General features: G+C 43.8%; 1 protein-coding gene across 1 annotated transcript in view; it reads right to left on the bottom strand.

The window, feature by feature from the left end:
• Nucleotides 1–18,482, bottom strand: part of WIPF1 (WAS/WASL interacting protein family member 1) — a 109,944-nt gene extending 91,462 nt beyond the window's left edge. Inside the window, exon 1 of the mRNA XM_033112157.1 lies at nt 18,288–18,482. The gene's annotated coding sequence lies outside the window, so the exon portion shown is untranslated. The remainder of the gene's footprint in view (nt 1–18,287) is intronic.
• Nucleotides 18,483–18,841: the final 359 nt, after the last annotated feature.

Genomic DNA, 18,841 nt, shown 5'->3' with positions numbered 1-18,841 from the left:
GAAAGGCAGAGGGCTCTTGGCTTCAGGGGAGAAGCCCTGAGCTCAATACTAGTTTTGTCTTTATCAGGATTTTATCTGTGAAATACCCCAAGCTCACTGGCACACCCCTGAGATATCACAGAAAAGCAAACTTCATGGGGGATTCCAGATATGAAAGGCCATGGTGGTTAAGAAAACGCATGCAGATTTTTCTCTTTTTCCACTTTCCACCACTGAGCTCCTCTGTTTTGGTTTGAGCTCAGCAGCACAAGTGCCTTGGATAATCTAGAAATTGCTTCCATATGTGGGCACAGGAAAGAATGTTCTCATTGGCTGTCTGAGAGAGAAGCTCTGGGCAGCCTCTCCTTCCTGCCAGAAAACATTTGTCAGGCTGAAGAGAGCCACAGGGTGTCTGAACTGAAGGAGATCTGAAGGAGTATCTACAACCTCCCCAACTTACAGATAAGGAAACTGAGGCCCAAGGTCACACGGTGACAGAGCTGGAGCTAGAACCTGGGGCTTCCTGACTGCCTTTCTTACTTTGAACGTTCTTTGGCGTTTAGATTTGGTCTTATCCAAGAGTGTTGTTTCTCTCCAATAGGTGTAAATAACTAAGCAAACTACTAAACACGCAGAGTTGGCTAGGTGGGCCTGCCATCCTGTGAAGCCCCTCACACACTCAAGGTCCCAATGCCAACGTCCAGGCCCCAGGGCCCAAGGACTACCTCTTCTTAGTGGCCGCCCAGCGGATCTTCTGAAGAGTATAAATTATCTTCAGTTCCCAGTCGTTCTTAGCTATTTTCTCTGGGATCGGGCCATGTAAAACTTGAACAAATGTTTAAAATGCATAACAATCAACTTGAGGTTAAATGTGTCCACCTTTAGGGATGTCTCCTTAGTACAGTTCGAGTGACATAACCTTCTCATTTGGAAGGAAACCATCCTATTCAAGTATTTTTCTCTATTGTCTTCTGTTGTCTTTCCTTCTCCTCTCTGCAAACCCCTGCTTCTCTGCCTACTCTCCTCCCCTCCCTAAACCTCCCTCACAGAATTGCTTGAAACAGGGACCTGTCGCTAATTTAGTGTAGCAGCAGGTTGGTAAGTTGTGGCCTGTATTGACAGGCCTAGGTACTGAAGGCCAGTACGTGGGGCCAGACAGTTACAGGAAACCCAGTCCGGGGGAGCAAAGGGACTCTTTTCATTCTCTGCCAGGGACCCACGCCAGGTCTCAATGTCCCCAGACCACTTCTCGGCCTTAATGTCCTGTTTGTGCGGGGTTGGTCCAGAACTTAAAACAAAGACTCTATTTAGGATCCAAGAGAGAGTGGTCTGCAAGCACCCTCCTCTCTACAGAAATCTCCCAACCCAAAACTTGGGTGACTTTAGCCTGAATCACATCACCTTGAACCGCCTGACCCGGGTGGGTGAACAGCACAGCTTCAGATATGCAGGGGCGGAAAGTCAGAACGCATTCTCGTGTTCCCTGCTCGGCCAGCACCAGCTCGCCCCACACCACACTGACTTCTCAACTCCAAGCAAAGAGCCAGAGCAACTTGTCCGAAGGCCCACTTACAAGTCAAACCAGACAAACCTCAACTCTTTAAAGGTTTGCTTTACAGAGGACCTGAAACCCAGACGGGGTTTAGCAGTTCCGCTGCATAACCCGAGCTCTGTTGGGAATTTCTTGTCTTGTCCCTTCTTATGCTACATTATGAATTGAGTGTGTGCCCCTCCAAAAATGTTTTATTAATATTACCACAGGTAATTAGGATTCTTATTAGTCTAATTGCAAGTATTAAGTAAGTAACCTGGTCTTTCAATAAGTATTTATTGAAACTTGGATATGAGACAGAGAACTCGGGCTGTAACACTGAAGAACATAACCTTGTAACATGCTTCTTTCTTTTAGGGAACTCGGAGGACCTCAGGTTTATGCTTCCTTATGCTTATATCTTTCTGTTTATACTTCCATTTCACTATAAACCATATTGGATGATATTATTACACATTATTACACATTCAGCTATGAGCACCCTTGCAATATAAGAAAGGACAACGAACACGGACACTCAAATGTTTTCTGCATGAGCAAAATTAAAACAGCCTCCTACCCCATCCATCAGCCATCGCCTCTTTTCCCTTCCTCAATCGTCCTCACCATCACTGCCCACCAATTTTCAGTGATTGGAAGAATGAGGAAAACCTCTTCTCGGACCGTGAACCCTGTGTGACTGAATCTCCTTCTGCAGAAATCTGCCAGAGCTACAACGAGACTGGTGTCTACATGCCTGACACATTTCTGTTTAAATCAGTATTTTCAAACTGCACGTTGCTGCCTATTCTCTGGTAGTCAAATCAATTTAGTGGGTTGCAACCAGCTCCTTTTTAAAACTACATAATAGAAAATGTATTGCATTTGGTAAGAAGGGGAATTGCTTTATAAAATTTTTGTTTCTTTTATCTATCTGTACTGTACCTCAATGAAAAACATATTTCTTACTGTGGGCCATGGTCAAAAAAGGTTCCGAAACACTGGTTTAGGCAATGCTCCTTTCTATGGTGTCCTCAGTGCTCACAACAGATTCCTTTTCCCGTATTATTGCCTACATGCTGTCTCCCCTTCACCTCTATCATTCAAGTGTAGGAAAAGGGCTCCAGTCTGAGCGTGGGTGTTTTTGTTTTTTTTTTTTAACTCTAAACACGTGCAGCCTCTTAAATTAAAACTTTCTCTCTTAAAAATATTTTGACTCTGGAAAGAAGTGAAGGTACACACCATACCCTGTTTTCCCAGACCCCGGAATCTACACAGTGCAAGCTTCCCCTATATAGGACCGACTTTTTTCGTGCAGTTCTTCCACCCTGGGCCCTTCCGATATAACTTATCGGAAAATAAGGAGGAACTCAGTGTGTTGACTTAGGCAACAGGGGTAGTTACGGCAGATGTGGCCCGCTAGTTCCTCTAAGCAAGCAGGCTGTCTTTGGTTTCATGAGAGTTCCTAAGTTTCACTTGCAGTCGGTGCTTGCCCACAGCAGGACGCTCTGTACTCCCTGACCACTCAGAGGGAGAGCCGGAAGTCACTTCCCTTACCAGCCAGCTTAGGGGAGGGAGGAGCAGCAATGAGTCCGTAGCCTCATGTGCCAAGGAGGCACTGCAGGAGGCTGCCGGACACCGACATAGCATACTCGAAGAGAGGATGTGTCACCAAAACTGCCATGCTAGTCAAGCACAAGGCAGGGAGACTACAAACATGGGAATCTGAAATTTCTAAATGTGAATCCTAGCTCTGCCTCTGGTTTCTTGCTTAATTCTAGAAGGGTTCCAGGTCACATCAGGAAAGCAAAGGGATGCTGTTGCCCTCTGACCAAGAACAATGGCTTGTGGATTTGAGGTTGGAAAGGCCCCATGGGGCTGCTGAGCAGTACACCTTTCTGAAAACCTTTCCAGAGAGATCTGGGCTTCAGAACGGAGTTGGTTTTGTTTTACCTTCGGCTCTCCTGAGAGCTTTTTTATTTTGTCCTTCCCTGGGCTTGAAAAGATGGCCAAACTGCCAGCAGAGAAATCACCCTGGGGGTTGTGGGGCATGAATGGCAGAAAGGAATAAAGCGCCCTCGACCCCTTGGTGGTCCACAAAGGAGGGGGCTTTGTACTGGTCAAGGTCTCTGCAAGGGTTTTGGAGACTGGCCCACCAGTCTCTTCTCTGCCCTCACAGCTTCAATTCCCCCCAAATGCTCTTGCCGTGGGATTACACAAGACCAGGGCTGAAATCAGCCCCAGCCAGTGATACTTTACAGCCCCCTTTGGGCCCATTTTGAGGCAGTAGAGCCCTGAGGTGGGGCAAACAGCCCTGGATGCCCTTCCAGCCCTAGGTTTCTGTCTTTATTTGCTAGAGAGCTGAATTCTTCTCCATTGTTGCCTGTGGGGATCCCCAGATCATTGTTCTGCAGGTGCAAGGTCACCTGTAGTTGCCTCGTCAGCAGAAATGTTTGTGTTGACCCCACATCTCTGCAGTCCTGCCCAGGTGGCTGGTGAAGCAGAGCTCCCAGAGCAGGCCTCTTGCTGCCTGGGCCTCTTCCAGGAAGGGCTTCACCTTCTTCATCCCAGCAGTCCAGCTTGCAGGGCTCTCAGATCCCAAGACGCCTGAAGCCGGGCTCCCTGATAATTACTCTCAGCAGCAGCAGTTCTGAGACACATTTCTCTTTATGGAAAGGAAGTGACCATCTCCCTCTTCTCTCCCCCGCCCCCAAATTATGCTATAAATCGAGTTAGTTTGACTCCTTCACCTCCAAAACAAGCAGAGGGTACTGGGGATAAGCTTGGGCTCTCCTACCCAGAACTGTCTAGAAGGCAGAGGCTCAGCATTGTGAGCTGCCCCTGGGCAGCGGCCACGTGAACACGGCTGGGCCTCTCCTCACCTGGGCTCACTGTGTCTGCCCTGGGGGGAGGTGTCCAGCCGCCTGTCTCACATCGTTAAGGCAATATTAACCTGGTCCTGCCCATACACAAACAGACCATTCTAGGTTTCACCTGTAATTAAACAAGAAAAGCATTTATAGAACATTTTATGCAATCTTAAGCAGAGGAAAGAGAACTGGAACTCAGCAGGCCCGGGCTCTTGTCTTAACTCTGTTACCAAATAGCCACTGGCCTTGGGAAAGTCATCTAACTTCTATGGATTCTGTGTCTTCACCTGTGAAATGGGGGTCAGGCAGAAGTATTTCCATTTTCACTTGACTCCCCAGCTCAACTGTTCTGGGATTTTATGAAAGGTTCTACGTGTTATAGTTGAGTAGTATAGTCTTTCCCCACTAGCTGAACGTAGCTTAACGTTATTCATTTATTCTTGAGAACATAATGTGATGCTAGTCACTGACACCAGTCTTTGTCAGGCAGCATTTGTGACATTCTAGGAAGATTTTCTTCCTCATTAGACACCGCTGAAGTCTTAGGGGGTCACTTAGCGTGTATGTCTGAGGGCGTCAGGTGTTCAAGTGGGTGATTGGATACAACGAGCAGGCCTGTCTGCTGATGACCAGCAGTTGGTCGTCGTTGTTTCTGGCCGTCCTTTCCTCAGGGGGTGGTGACCCTAACTGAGAAGCATGCAGGAGAAGAGGAAGAGAAAGTCTCGGTTACTTCCCACAACACCGTATCAGTGGTCAGCTATCTGCCCGAAGAACGAAGAACGCTGGGGCCACCTAGGCTCTTTACAACTGAATGGCCCTTCCTGGAGACGTAGGGGTGCATCAGCGTTCAGAGTGGGCTCTGGAGCCACCTGGTCTGTACTGAATCTCAGCTCTGTCACGTTAGCTGTGTGAACGTGGGCAAGGAGACTACCCCAAATTCCTCATTTGTAAAATGAAGATAATATTGCCTGCTCATAGGGTTGTCATATGGATTCCAGGAGTTAATTTAGAAAATTACCTGGTATATAGTATGCAATATCTATGTTAGTGATACTATTATTATTACGTGTCCAAGAATGATTACTGGACACCTGAAGAGGAATACTTCATCCTGACTTCTGTGAGTAAGCTAGAGAAGAGTGGGCATGCTCTTATTTCTGTTTCCTAATGAGTTCTTTCTAAGGGCAGACCACAGCTTACGTCACCTCCCCAAGTTCCCCTGCACTTGTAGGTCCCCCACCCAGCAACCTCATTAGGCCAGGAGCTTCTTACCCCAGCAGAGGAAGTTTAGGACCCCAGGCCCATCACTCCTGCCTCCCCTCCCACTGCGGGGGCTTCTCCCTGCAGCTCAGGACCACCAGCTCCTTTTCCCTGCTGTCACTACTGACCTCTACACTCCCTCCATCACCAGGAACTTCCTCCCTTTTCTCACCCCCCTCTGTGTTTATGGGGCCAGAGCTGAAGGGGAGTTGAGGGGATTTTTCTACTAGGGCTCCATCCTCTCCTGAGTGTCTGGGTTGGAACTCAAAAAGCATTTTCTCCTTATTTACAAATGGTCATTGGGCTCTCTCAGGCACAGTCTTACTGTTCAGCTTTCCTGGCAGACAAGTTTGTCTAACTTATCTGTAAAGCAGAAAGTTCACAGGGGCACCATTTATCAGTGTGTTGGTCCAGGTTCTTTCTATGCACAACTGGAAGCCCTGGAATGTTAGCACCAATTCCAGAGAAGCAAGAGCAAGGCAGTTTCTTGGATGCTGTCCAAAATGGTCTGACTCTGAACCAAAACAGCAAGGTATTGTTCCTCAGACCAGGAGTAAGAAACATAAACAAGAGACTCAACCAGCAATGGTCACAACCACCAATCAATGGTTATGGTAGAACTCCCAAGGCAAAGCCCCATCAGGTATTTTTATCCACTCCCAGGAATCACCACCATCATAGTGCACATTTTCCGAAGCACGCACTTACAGTCACCTGCATATGATGTTCTGTCTGAGATGGTACACAGAGTATTTTAGTGAGCAACAACCTCTGCCTTCTGAGAAGCTGCAAAGGCTGATGCAATACATGCATTTTCCCAGTGGAGTGTGGAATTGGTACTTCCTGGTTATATCTGAAGAGCTCTTTAAAAGGGGTTAGCCAATGATGTATGTGTGCACGTGTGTGTGCCCACACCTGTGTCTGTGTATGGTAGGTGGTAAGGACAGGTGGTTTCAGGTGTGACCATGTGTGCACTAATGCAGAATAAGGGTGCATATAAGTAGTGTGATTTTCATTGCATGTAAATAACACAAGATCTGCAGGCAAAATAAGAGCTGGATGCATCTGGCTCAGATCCCATTCCCACAAATAACATTACAAAGAAAATCTCAGGGTAATAGTTAATGTTCTTTCTTCAGTAAGTATACAATGAGATTCAAGTATAAATTGAAAACTTGATGAGTTGCTGAAATATAATTTGATATTTATATATTACACATAAAACACATATACTATTTTAGCTAAATGAGAAATGTGACAGACATATCTTTCTCCCTTATTTACTAAACACTTAGTCAAAAATGGACAAAGTAACACTTCAGACTCATCAAATTTCTGACTGATAAGTTACAATGTTAACAGTTACACTGTTTAAACAGTGCCTGATTTGGAGATGTCACATCTGTCCCCTTACAGGCATGGCAGCCATCCTCGCCTCAATCTTCCCCCCATTCCTACGGATCGCTCTAGTTTCGCATAGTGTTTTATTGTTGTCAAGGTCATACGACCACATAGCTGGGATTAGAATACCAGCGTTGAACTGCTAGTCTATTGCTCTTTTCACTTCACCACTCTACCTTTAGTAGAGGATTCAATCCAAAAGGAATTAAGCAAAGCAGCAAGTTGGTATCAGGTCTTCACCTGAAAGAGACTTAATTTTCAAGAGTCTACACTATCTCTGAGGATTGATGAACATCCAAAAGCAGGGACAGAGTGAAAATGAAGGTAGGCAGAGGGGCCACATGCCCTCAGGCATCAGCAAATGGAGGCCCCAATACGATGTGAGTGTTTGCAAATTCCAATGCCCAAACTATGGTACATAGCAAGAGGAAAGGTGCCAATTCCCCCTGGGCACCATTTTCGCTCACCATGCCACTCACTCGCTAAAACCGAATGCAGCTCCCTACCAAGGTGAGCTCCACATCAGGCTAACCAGACACCACCTGGAACCCAATCCAACCTTAGGACCCTGGCTAATTGGGGCCAGTGGTTCTGGCCTTGAGAATGACCTGTGTTTTTAAGTGGTGGAGAGTTCAGGGTTCCTCTAGACGGAGCCACACATGGGGTCTAGAGATTTTTTGTTCTCATCAGACCTCCCACCTCACAGTACTGAAGTCCCTATTAAGACTGACCATGAGGACCATACAAACAGGCTGTATTCTGTTAACTCACCCAGCTCCCATGGACCTTTGGGTTCTGCACAAGAACACGCATTCTGAAGAATTCCTCTGGCGACGTTTGTCAGAACTTCAGCCTCAGTCTCACTTGGGAACTTGTGTCTTCTCCCGAATCTCTCCCTCTGTTCAAACATGTCAGTTTGCCCGTTTAGTCTGTGACATTTTCCTAGCGTGAGGCCCTTGGCTTGTTTCAGCCCTGGCAGTTTGGCAGAACGTACAAACTTATCTTTCAGGAGACACTGATCTGTACAGTTCAGCCTCATTCAGGAGACCCAGCCCTTAGGGCTGCAACTCTCTTGTGTTCTTTTTTTGAACAGGACGTCCCTTTATGAAACTTCCTAGCCTTTAATACACTAACATTAAAAATCGAGTAACACTTTATTGTGGCAGATAGCAAGGACTCACAGGGTTTTTAAATTTTCAGTTCCAACCTCTGCTGCCCAGACACAATCTTTCTGCCATCTGGGTCAGGTTAGTTACAAAGCACTGTTATTATTCTGGGCTACACAATGTTGGCCCGACCTACCCGAACACAAGAAATTTTGCTGATTGATTTAGTTATTCTGTTCATATAAACGAATCCAGTTGTACAGCTGTTTCTGATTAGCCAATGTACTGCTGGAGTTATATACAAATAATTTCATAATGAACTCAGCAACTACAAGGACAGGAGAAATGGGATCTAGTCTCACCTCCCAGAAAAACAAGCAGGAGCAACAAGGGCAGGGGCTTTCAACAACGCTCCAGGTTTAAATTCCTATCTGCTGTGATTCACTTTTTCCTCTTGATGTAATTCAGCATAACTTATAACTAATGCTCTCAAAGAACCTTTGTCTTCAGAATTTTGGATTCAAGAAGGAAATCCAGCTAGCTTTGCAAGCTGAAAAGTCCTTTAAAATTTCCCATCCTTGTATTTTATAAGCCTCTGTTTTCCTCATTAAAACATTTATGTTTCCTGAGACCATTTCTTAAATAATATACTTTTAGAAGGAAAAAATTAGGACTGAAAGGTCTATATTTACTTTGTAATAAATAGAAATCAAGTGTTTTGTTTCATTTCACTACAGAATGATTAAGCTCAATGAGCTTAGGCTCAAGTTTTTCTTCTCCAGTTCTAGAAGACAAATCATATGTACACTAGAAAATTAAGGAAAAGACAGAGCATGAAAAATTGAAATGAATAGATTTTTTTTTAAAAAAAAGGTAGATAGTGACAAGTGCTCCCTAAAGAAATAATTTGAAACAAAACAGGAAAAAGAGATTAGAAAGTTTATACTTCTAAAATGAACTATGCTGGCAAGGATGTGGGGAAACAGATATTTTCAAATCGTGTTAGTGCACCTGAGAATTACTACAACTTTTGTAAAGTAATTCCACTTTGGGGACTCTGACAGACAGAAATAAAAGCTTCTGTATGTCAGCAAGGTCAAACTTACACACAAGGATATTCAGAGAACTGCTATAGTAGCACAGAACTTGAAACAATTTGGTTAATTAGGCAGCTATGATATAAATGAGTTTAATTAGGAGAGGATGTCCTATGATGTTTTGTTATGTTAAAACAATCTTGTGGATATCAAAAAGGTATCTGCACCCTGATGTTTATTGCAGCATTATTCACAATAGCCAAGATATGGAAACAATGCAAGTGTCCATCAACAGATGAATGAATAAAGAAGGTGTGTTATATATACAGCCAAGAGAAAACAGGAAATCCTGCCATTTGTGACAACATGGATGGATCTTGAGGGTATAATGCTAAGTGAAATAAATCAGACAGAGAAAGACAAATACTGTATGATCTCACTTATACATGGAATCTGAAAAAGTTCAACTTGTAGAAACAGAGCAGAATGGTGGTTTCCAAGGGTTGGGGAGCAGGGGAGTTGGAGAGATGTTGGTGAAAGGGCATAAACTTGCATCTAGAAGATGAATAAGTTCTAGGGATCTAATGCAGAGCACTGTGATTATAGTCCACAATACTATATTGTATTATATACGTGAAAGTTGCTAAGAGGCTAGATCTTAAATGTTCTCACCACAAAAAAGAAATGATAATTCTATGACATGATGGAGGTGCTAGCTAATGCCATGGTGGTAATCACATTGCAATATATAAGTGTATCAAATCAACACATTGTACACTTTAAACTTACAATGTTATATGTCAATTATATCTCAATAAAAAAATCTTGTAGCCTGATATGTACATGTTTCTATTTTTAATAGAAAAACTATAAATGTACATATATATTTGTATACAGTTATATAAGCAAAGAGAAAGTTGAGAAATATCCTGAACTGACAATATTGATTATCTTCAGGGGTTAGAATTTGAGAGAGGAGAAAAATTAGTAACTTTCTTTATACACTTTTTTTCTTCCTTATATCAAACATATAGTTTTATAATCTGAACAAAATAAGAACCACAATTTAGTTTTTAAAAAGTGTAGAGTCACATGTTCAGCAAAAACAAGGAAGCAAAGACTGGATCACAAAGACTGAGCACCTGGCCTGGCGGTGAAAAAAAACCTCTTCCTAGCTCTAAGAAAAACGCTGTTTCATCATAGCAAAGTAGAGATGGTGTATATAAAAATTCTATACAGAAAGGAGTTTTATGGTTAAAATAATACCATAATACCCGCCACACAGTCCTTTAATCAACTGAGACATTTGTTTTCTTTTCCTTCTACCAATTCCTCATCAAAAAAGGGAAAATGAAGAGGAAATATTTATGATGTTTAATTAATAAGATTCTAGCTCCAACATCTTATAAAATATCACTCAAGTAAGTTCCCACTTTTTTTTCCATTTTCTCTCTATCCAGCTTATTTCCAGGAATAGTAACATTCAAACATGGTTGTATGGCTCCATACAATTTTAAATTTGTCTCAAACAAAATGTGAGGCTTTAAAAAACAAATTTTTTTTTTTTAAACAGTGCTATAACGTCAGGAGGAAGAACAGTGTGGAATTTTACTCACAAAACCTGAGACTATTTAAACTGACTCTTTGGGTTACTTCTTAAACCATGCATGGCAATCAAATTCTAGCTGCAATAGATAAGAATAGGCACTGCTTAAGCAAATTGCTTTACTACTTTTAAAAAGGTTTTAAAAGGCCTTCAACTACTTCACCTTTTTCTAAGCCCTCAAAAATCGAATTAGAAATTTCAGTACTATATGAAAATTTGTCTTAGTGTCCCTCAACCTGCCTTCTGGGACCTGGGAAAGATAACCAGATTAGTCTCCCTTCCCATCCACTTCTCTCTCAATCCATCACCAAGGTCCTTTCCTGATGTCCCTCCCCCACACTCACATGTGCTGCTTACGTGATATGGGCCTGTTCAAAACAGCCCATTTCTTTCTATCTTAGGCAGATCTGACTGTCTCCATTATTTAAATATCCATCCCCGTAACACAAGACTATTGTGGTTAAGACACTGATCTCACTGTTTACATTTTCAGAAAGAAAAAAAAAAAGCTACGGTACATGTTTTCTCAAGGTCTGAATGTTCTCTACTTTCAAACATCTATTCTGTTGAGGTCGGGTGGTGGGGGGAGTCAGGGTTTCCTGAAACATCACTTGATAACATGTTCAGCATTGCATCAGTCTAAGACGTGGACAGGTTTCTCTCTTGGTCCCTCCCAGTCTTCAGTTCTTTAGGGAATAGATAAAATCTGCAGATGTCTACAGAAGAATGCTTGGGAGATTTCAGAAGTAGGCTAGGGAGACACGCAAGTTGTAGAAAAGCAAGAAATTCAACCAACTGCCCATTTGGTTTGTACATGTCAACGAAATGACCATATTTATTCTGTCACGGAATTGGTTGGTTGTTTGACTTGACTCAACGGATTGATTGCTTGGGCATCATTAGCAAGAACTAACAGGCGAGCTAGTGGTCATTGAAATGGCAGCGCAAACTCTAATGGGTAACAGTGGACAATCAATAAAGCACCAGTCACATACATGAGGTCTGATCAAAAGATACAGTGAATGTCTAAATAAAAGAAACGTATTACAGTAAAAGACACATGGTCATTGATCCCCCTCAAAATGCTCCCCCTTGCTTTGAACACACTCATCCCATCATTCTTGCCACTTTCTGAAGCAATTCTGGAAGTCCTCTTTCTTGTGTTTACTTCATTCTCTGTCATGACAATGCTCCGTGTCCCACATCACTTCTGATATACGGCGATTTCTGTCAAATAAAAACACTGCAGTGTGTCCTCATCCACCTTATTCACCAGATCTGACACCGTGCGACCTCTGGCTCTTCCCCAAAGTCAAAATGACCATGAAAGGTAAATGTTTTGAATCGATTCCAGACATTAAGGCAGCCACGACAGCACAACTGAAGACACTCACGAAAGAAGACTTCCAGAAGTGGCAAGAATGATGGGATAAATGTGTTTGAAGCGAGGGGGAGTATTTTGAGGGGGATTAATGGCACTGTGACTTTTACTGTAATACATTTTTTTAATTAAACATTCACGATATTGTTTGATCACACTTTGTGTGTATATACCAGGTCTCCCTAAAAATAAGACCTAGCTGGACAATCAGCTCTAATGCGTCTTTTGGAGCAAAAGTTAATATAAGACCTGGTATTATATTACATTATATTATATTATACCCGGTCTTATATTATAGTAAAATAAGACCGGGTCTTATATTAATTTTTGCTCCAAAAGACGCATTAGAGCTGATTGTCCAGCTAGGTCTTATTTTCGGGGAAACACGGTGTGTGTATATATACACATGGATACACACACAGTGTTTCCCCAAGGTACAAAAGTAATTGTAGTTTTCACAATTATTTTTAACCTTTTAAACCGCATTTACTTTTGCACCAACTTAATACATCCCTATAGGAGAATGCTATACAGCTGTTACGAATACAGTACCAGTATGTCCAAGAAATACTAAAAAATGTAAAACAAGCAAAATGCAAACAATATCCATACAACACAGTATCAAATATGTGCGATGTGGTGGAGTGGAAGGGGGAGAACAGGAAAATGTAACCAACTGTGTTTAGCTGTTATAATGAGGTAAGGTGTCCACATTACATATATTTAAAGTAATCAAGTGTTGCTTATGAGAGAAAAAGTATATATACTGAAAGAATGTAATATGTATTTAAGTAATGTAAGCATACTCGTATATAGACATGTATTTAAATGGACTACCTTGTGTTGCCTAAGTAAGAAAAACAGAAAATATATCAAAATAAAAACTTTTGTTATTTTAAGTTGTAAAGGATTCCACTGTCCCAGGAAACTATTTGGCTCTGAATTTTTCATTTTATTCACCATTTCCTTTTTCCTACAGACACATCTTACCTGAGAGAACTATTTATCCCCCCAACACAAAGGAGTCTGGCAGTTTGAGAGGAAGCTAGTGTCCTTCAATTTTGCTTACACTTCTTTTTCAGGTTGTACATTACCGCTTAGTCCAAAGGAAAAAATGGAAAATCCATGGGTGTGAGAGTCCCAACCCTCATTTATGTGGAAATGAACCAGACACAGGTATTAGACCAGGAAATGTCACTTCTTCGGTTCTACAATAATTCCCAACCTTCCCACAAGAACTCAAAATCGCATTTTGTAATTACTTAAGAATATTGCTATTGTTCAATTTGGAAGACATAAAAATAAACAGTATTTAAAGCTAATCATATATATGAATAAAAAATAATGTCATATTATACATATCAATCACGGTGAAGGACCACTCTTAGGATTAAATTTGTTTCCTAGCATCTTTACAAATCAGGCATTCTCCTGTAAAACATCAAGATTTACCTTGCCTTCGTGAAAAATTCACTCATCTCAAATCAGAGTGGCAGAAGTAAACTGTCATTCAACAAACATTAATTGAGAACCTAATATATAAGAACCTACTATTTTTGAGAGAATATAAAAATTCTTTTTTGTTGTTATCACTGTGAGAAAGTTTATAAACTAATGAGGGAGAAGAGACACATACAAGTGATTCCAATACAGTATAGAATGGATTCTAAGCCACAGGTGGGGCCCAAACACCTACAGGAATTTACTAGAAGAGGCAGGAATCAGCTCATGGAGAAGAGAGTATTTTGGCTCTTTTTAAGAAGCTTGTTTTTACAATGTGAACCATGTTGATCGAAGCTACTAAAGTGAAATCTGTAGGTGACTGTATCTCTTATTTATTTTAGCCATAGTCTTCTTTTATTAAATACTAGCAAAGTCTTATTTTTCTTCTCAACAAGTATGTGTGGCCAATTTGAAGAATTTATAGGATTCAACATCAAGTGAAGAGAAGTGGCAGTGTGGAGAGAAGAAACGGCAATGCAAAGGCATACAGACAGGAATGGAAAAGAGCCCACTACATGAAAAGCAATATACAATACCGCTGAAGGTGAAGTTAAGGGTTGTAAGTGCAGAGTTTGGAATGAGACTGCCCCAGGTTTGAAAACTAGTCTGTCATTAGCTATGTGGCCTTGGGCCATGACCTAACTTCTCTCAGCCTCAGGTTCCACATTTATGAGCAGAACCTACCTCATAGGGTTGTATGACTACGAAAAGATTCAATTAAATGACATGTAGTAAGTGATAATGTTAAAAGAAGAAAGGATGGGAAAGAGAGGGAGAGTGGAAGGAAAGAAAGAAGGAAAGAAAGGGAGATTTTTTTAAATCTTGGGTCAAATCATAGAAAGTTTTGAAAATCCAATTCACTTAATATAACTAATAGATAAAAGAAAATTAAAAAGAAGAAATTGAATTCCACTGAAAAGATGGCTTATTAGGTGAGAAAAAATATATCCATAATAAGCAATGCTAAAATGTTCTATTTGTATAACACCATAGCAGTATGTTTTTACAATATGAACCATGTTTATTTACTGAAGCTTCTAAACTAATGAAAATTGTAGATAGTTGTGTCGCCTGTTTATTTCGGCTATGTTCTTCTTTGAGCATTAGCAACGTCAATTATTTATGACTAATCTGAAGACTGTAATAACGAGAGCATGCTTCTCAGGAATCAAAGTTCCCTGACTCCTGGCCACAGGAGAACACAAAAGCAGTCGTCCTGGATAACCTGCTAAGTGATTCACATCCCTGACTCCATCCCACCCTCATAACAACCCTGTAGGTAGAGGTGGTTACTCTGATTTTAAAGGTAATGACCCAAAGGTGGCAGAACTTTTAAGACAGACCTGGGACTGGAAGCAAGATCTGTCCGAATTCCTGGCGCATGCTTTAACCTTTAGGGAACTCTGCATGTGGGAGCACCTCTGCACCACCTGGGGGGCTTTCACAAACTAGAGTCCTGGCCCTCACCCCAGGCCTCTATAAGCCTCTAGTCACATCCATGGCTAATGACCAGCATACTTCAATACTAGATAAAGCATGGGCAGAATAGCACTACTCAACTAATTGAAAGTATTCTGGGGGCTTTGGTGAGCCTAGAGTTTTTATTACTCCAAAGCATACAAGAGACAGAGTTAATTATGTTGACCTGCCCGTAATCCTTACAGCGTGAGAAACAATTGACAAATGTTGGGCTGAGCAATACAAGGAGGCCGGCCGACCGAGGAAGTGTTCATTTGTCACAGGGAGGCGGGATCTGAACTGTTTCTCAATTGGAGCAGTAAAGGTGAAACACGATGAGCTTGTGCCTCGTAATCTTCCTCTGCCGCACATAGTAGACACTTAGTAAATACTTGTAAAATGGACCAACAAGTGAGTGAAGGACTGACTCCCTCCAGGTGGAAGTAATTTCATTCTCCTCTAAATACCCAGTATTTGATCTGTACCTTTTTTAACCTTATTTACCACTTTTTGCTTTGTATTCCTGTGTTTGAAACCAAGTCTCATTTCTACCAGAGAGTAAGCGGCCAAGGGCAAACTCCATCTCTTTCTGAGTTAGGTCTTCCCCTCTACCACTAGCATAGGGCACAGCAGTGACCCCTAGCAGGGACCCTCAATTCTGAATCAGTATCTGGCTTGATTCCAACTGTGACCTGATTCACATATGTGGGTCTGGTCCTGGCTATTCACAAGGCATACAAGCATACCAAACCTTCCAGCACTGTGGCATCGTTGTAGATTGCTGGCACACAGGGGCAGCAAGACTTCTGCATGGAAATCATTAGGAATTTGGTAGACTTCATTGGAGGGAAGGCTTTAGGAATACGATGGCTTTGGGAGATAGAATCCCAAATATCAGATGCTTAAAAGGGAAGGCATTACAGCAACAGCTAAAGAGCACTTTAGTTTTGTTCTCCGGATGTGCACTGTAGAAACCATATATGTTCCTAGAATTACAACTATGGTTAGGAACACCCTGAAATATCAAAGACAGTGACACAGACCCAGTAATGAATACTTTCCACAAAAGGGGGCTCATCCCTGGTTAGAGCACCTGAGGCAATAAATATAAAAGGTAAAAGCATACCACCTTTCCTTCACTGCCCCCATCTCACCACCTGAGCTCTTCGTCGCTCTTGTGTCTTGGTGCTACACACTGCAAGGTGTCTGGGTGGCCCTCTAATGCCTTGAGCTCTGCTGCTTTTTGCCGTTTCATACCTCATTATCCCACTTGATTCTCACTGTGTGATGAAGAAAGAGCAAAGATCATCAACCCCATTTCTTGGATGAGGTAAGTGAGGCTTAAGTTGCATAACATGACTTAGGGTACCAGAAAGTGGTAGAACACAAAGTAGATACTTATTTTGTGAAACGAACAAACAAATGAAAGGTACGAATCTCTCCAGATGAAGTAATCTCATTGTCTCTAAATGTCCCAGAATTTGATCTTATTTTGCTTACAAATCTCTTTGCTCTATACATTACACAAACCTAAAAGAGTTTATATGCTTCTCAGGGAGCCAAAGTGATGGCAGAGGTTGGGTAGATCCCAAGGAAAAAGATGATGTCATTAAAATGTTTTAATAATATCTGCAGAGTTTAGTCTGCACACTTCAACAGGTAATCAATGGCTTCTACAGTTGGCTGGGGACTTGGTCCTTGAGAAACTCAACCTTGTGGGGATGACAGGCAGGTAAAGATACATAGCAAGAATAGAAGGCGGTGTTTTAAGCATTGTAAAGAGGGATTAAGATGAAAAATGGTGAAGGTCTATGCGGGATTCTCTCATTTCAAAAAGTCAAAAGATGATTTATAAAAAGAGAAATAGAAAATTTCTTGAAGTTATTTTATTCGTTATAGAAAAGGGAATTTTTGAGAAGGAAAAATATATTAATGACTCAAACTGAAGCTACAGTATTGTTTTGAAATTGCCTTTGGAAACTGGCAAAAGAAAGCCCACCCTGGACGGGCCTCTGTCCAGGGGCTCAGCGGCTGCATTGCCTGGAGTCTGGGGTTACAGGCGTCCAGCGATTGGGGGTGGGATCCAGTGACTACCCAGCGGACAACAGTGACACACAATTTTCAGAAAAACACACGGAGTTCACCCAATTACTGCTGACAATTTGAGAGGCTTCCCGGAGAACTGAGGTAAGGCCAGAAGCCCGCAGCCCAGGAAGGAATAGATCTCCGGGATTAAGCAGGACCAGAAGATCCAGCCAGGCTGAGGTCCTTACACAGACACACCTTTTGTTAATCTCAAGTAGTTCAAAATCTAACCACCAGTTGAAGATTTGGGTCCCCCCGACTGGGTCAGCTGGTTTCTCTTACACTTGCAACTTTCTTTAACTGGTTTTTTTAAGTGAAAAATATGCTAATAGCAAAAGGTAGCGGGGGCGAAGGGGTGGGGGGTGGGGGTGGAGAGATTGAAGAGAAGCTGTCCGGGAAGTTCGGGAGAGGCCCGGAGGAAAAGCGCTGACCCAGACAGTTACTAGTGCCTCTAAAGGCAACGCATATATCTAAGTCGCACGTCTACACCAATTACAGAGGAGCAGCAATCTGGAGGCACCCGGCGGGAGGACAGTTGGGAAAATCTAGTTGCGGGACGGGCAGGATTCCTCAGCGAAGAAAGCAAGGCGGTTCTATGGCATGAACTAGCCCCGGGGATGCCCGAAAAGTGCCCATCGGCCCGAACTGGGGGTGCAGATGCGTCCCCCACGCATCCCCACTAAGCCCCTGTCGCGGTTAACTACCGCACCGGCGGGTCCCGACCCCCCCGAGCAGCCGCAGGGACGGCGGAGTCCAGGAACGCGCCCGGCCCGGGAGGCGCCCGCGTCCGGAGCCCCGCTGTCCACCGCCCCTTCCTCCCCGCCCCACCGGCCGGGCGGGCAGGACGCGCGGGCCGCGGGGCCCGGAGTCGCGCCCCTCCCGAGGCCCGGCGCCCGCGCCCACCGCCCGCAGCGGACGCAGCTCCCCGGCTGCCCCGCCCGCGCGCACCCGGTGCCAAGCCGCGCTTCCGACCCCGGTCGCTTCCCTGGCGTCCCCGGCGGTCACGGGGGTCTCCACGGGAGCTACCTTAAGACCCCGGTACCCGGTGGGGGCCGCCTCACGTCCCTTACCGCGCAGCGGCTCTGGGCGGCTCCAGGGCCCCGCGGCGCGCCAGGCATTTTTTTCGGGGAAACTTCTCCGTCGTCCGTAGGGCTGAGCCGGCCGGGCAGGAAAAGCGCTCAGCGCCGGGAGGCAGCGACCATCCGGGAACTTCGCGGAGATGTGAACCCTCCCCCTCGGCTCCCGATCGCCACCCCCTACGGCCCCGCCACATGTGGACGCGCCACGAGGCGCTGCCGGCCTTGGGCCCTCTCCTCTGGGCGCCACGCCTACCCAGCTTGCCTCTAAAAGTTCAGCGTCCCATAGCCTCAGGTTCCCCCAAGGGGAGCGTGGTAGCCATGGGGTGAGGAGGAGTCTGGGGCGTGTGTGTTGCCAGGTCCCCAACCCCTGCGAGTAAAGGGACACGGTGGCTTTTGCAGAGGAGAGGATAACTGGGAGTGGTGTCCAACCAATGGCCCTTTCCCCCAAACATTGCATCCTCTCCAGCATCCTGCAGTTTGGGCTCCCCTCCCCCACCAGGAGGGAAAGCTTTCCTATTGCCTGCCTTCTCCTATGTTCTTGAAAG

This window comes from Rhinolophus ferrumequinum, chromosome 8 (assembly GCF_004115265.2).
Source record: "Rhinolophus ferrumequinum isolate MPI-CBG mRhiFer1 chromosome 8, mRhiFer1_v1.p, whole genome shotgun sequence".
In the NCBI taxonomy this organism is placed as follows: Eukaryota; Metazoa; Chordata; class Mammalia; order Chiroptera; family Rhinolophidae; genus Rhinolophus; species Rhinolophus ferrumequinum.
Note: the sequence above shows the minus strand (reverse complement) of the source record. Positions and strands in the feature narration are given on the sequence as shown.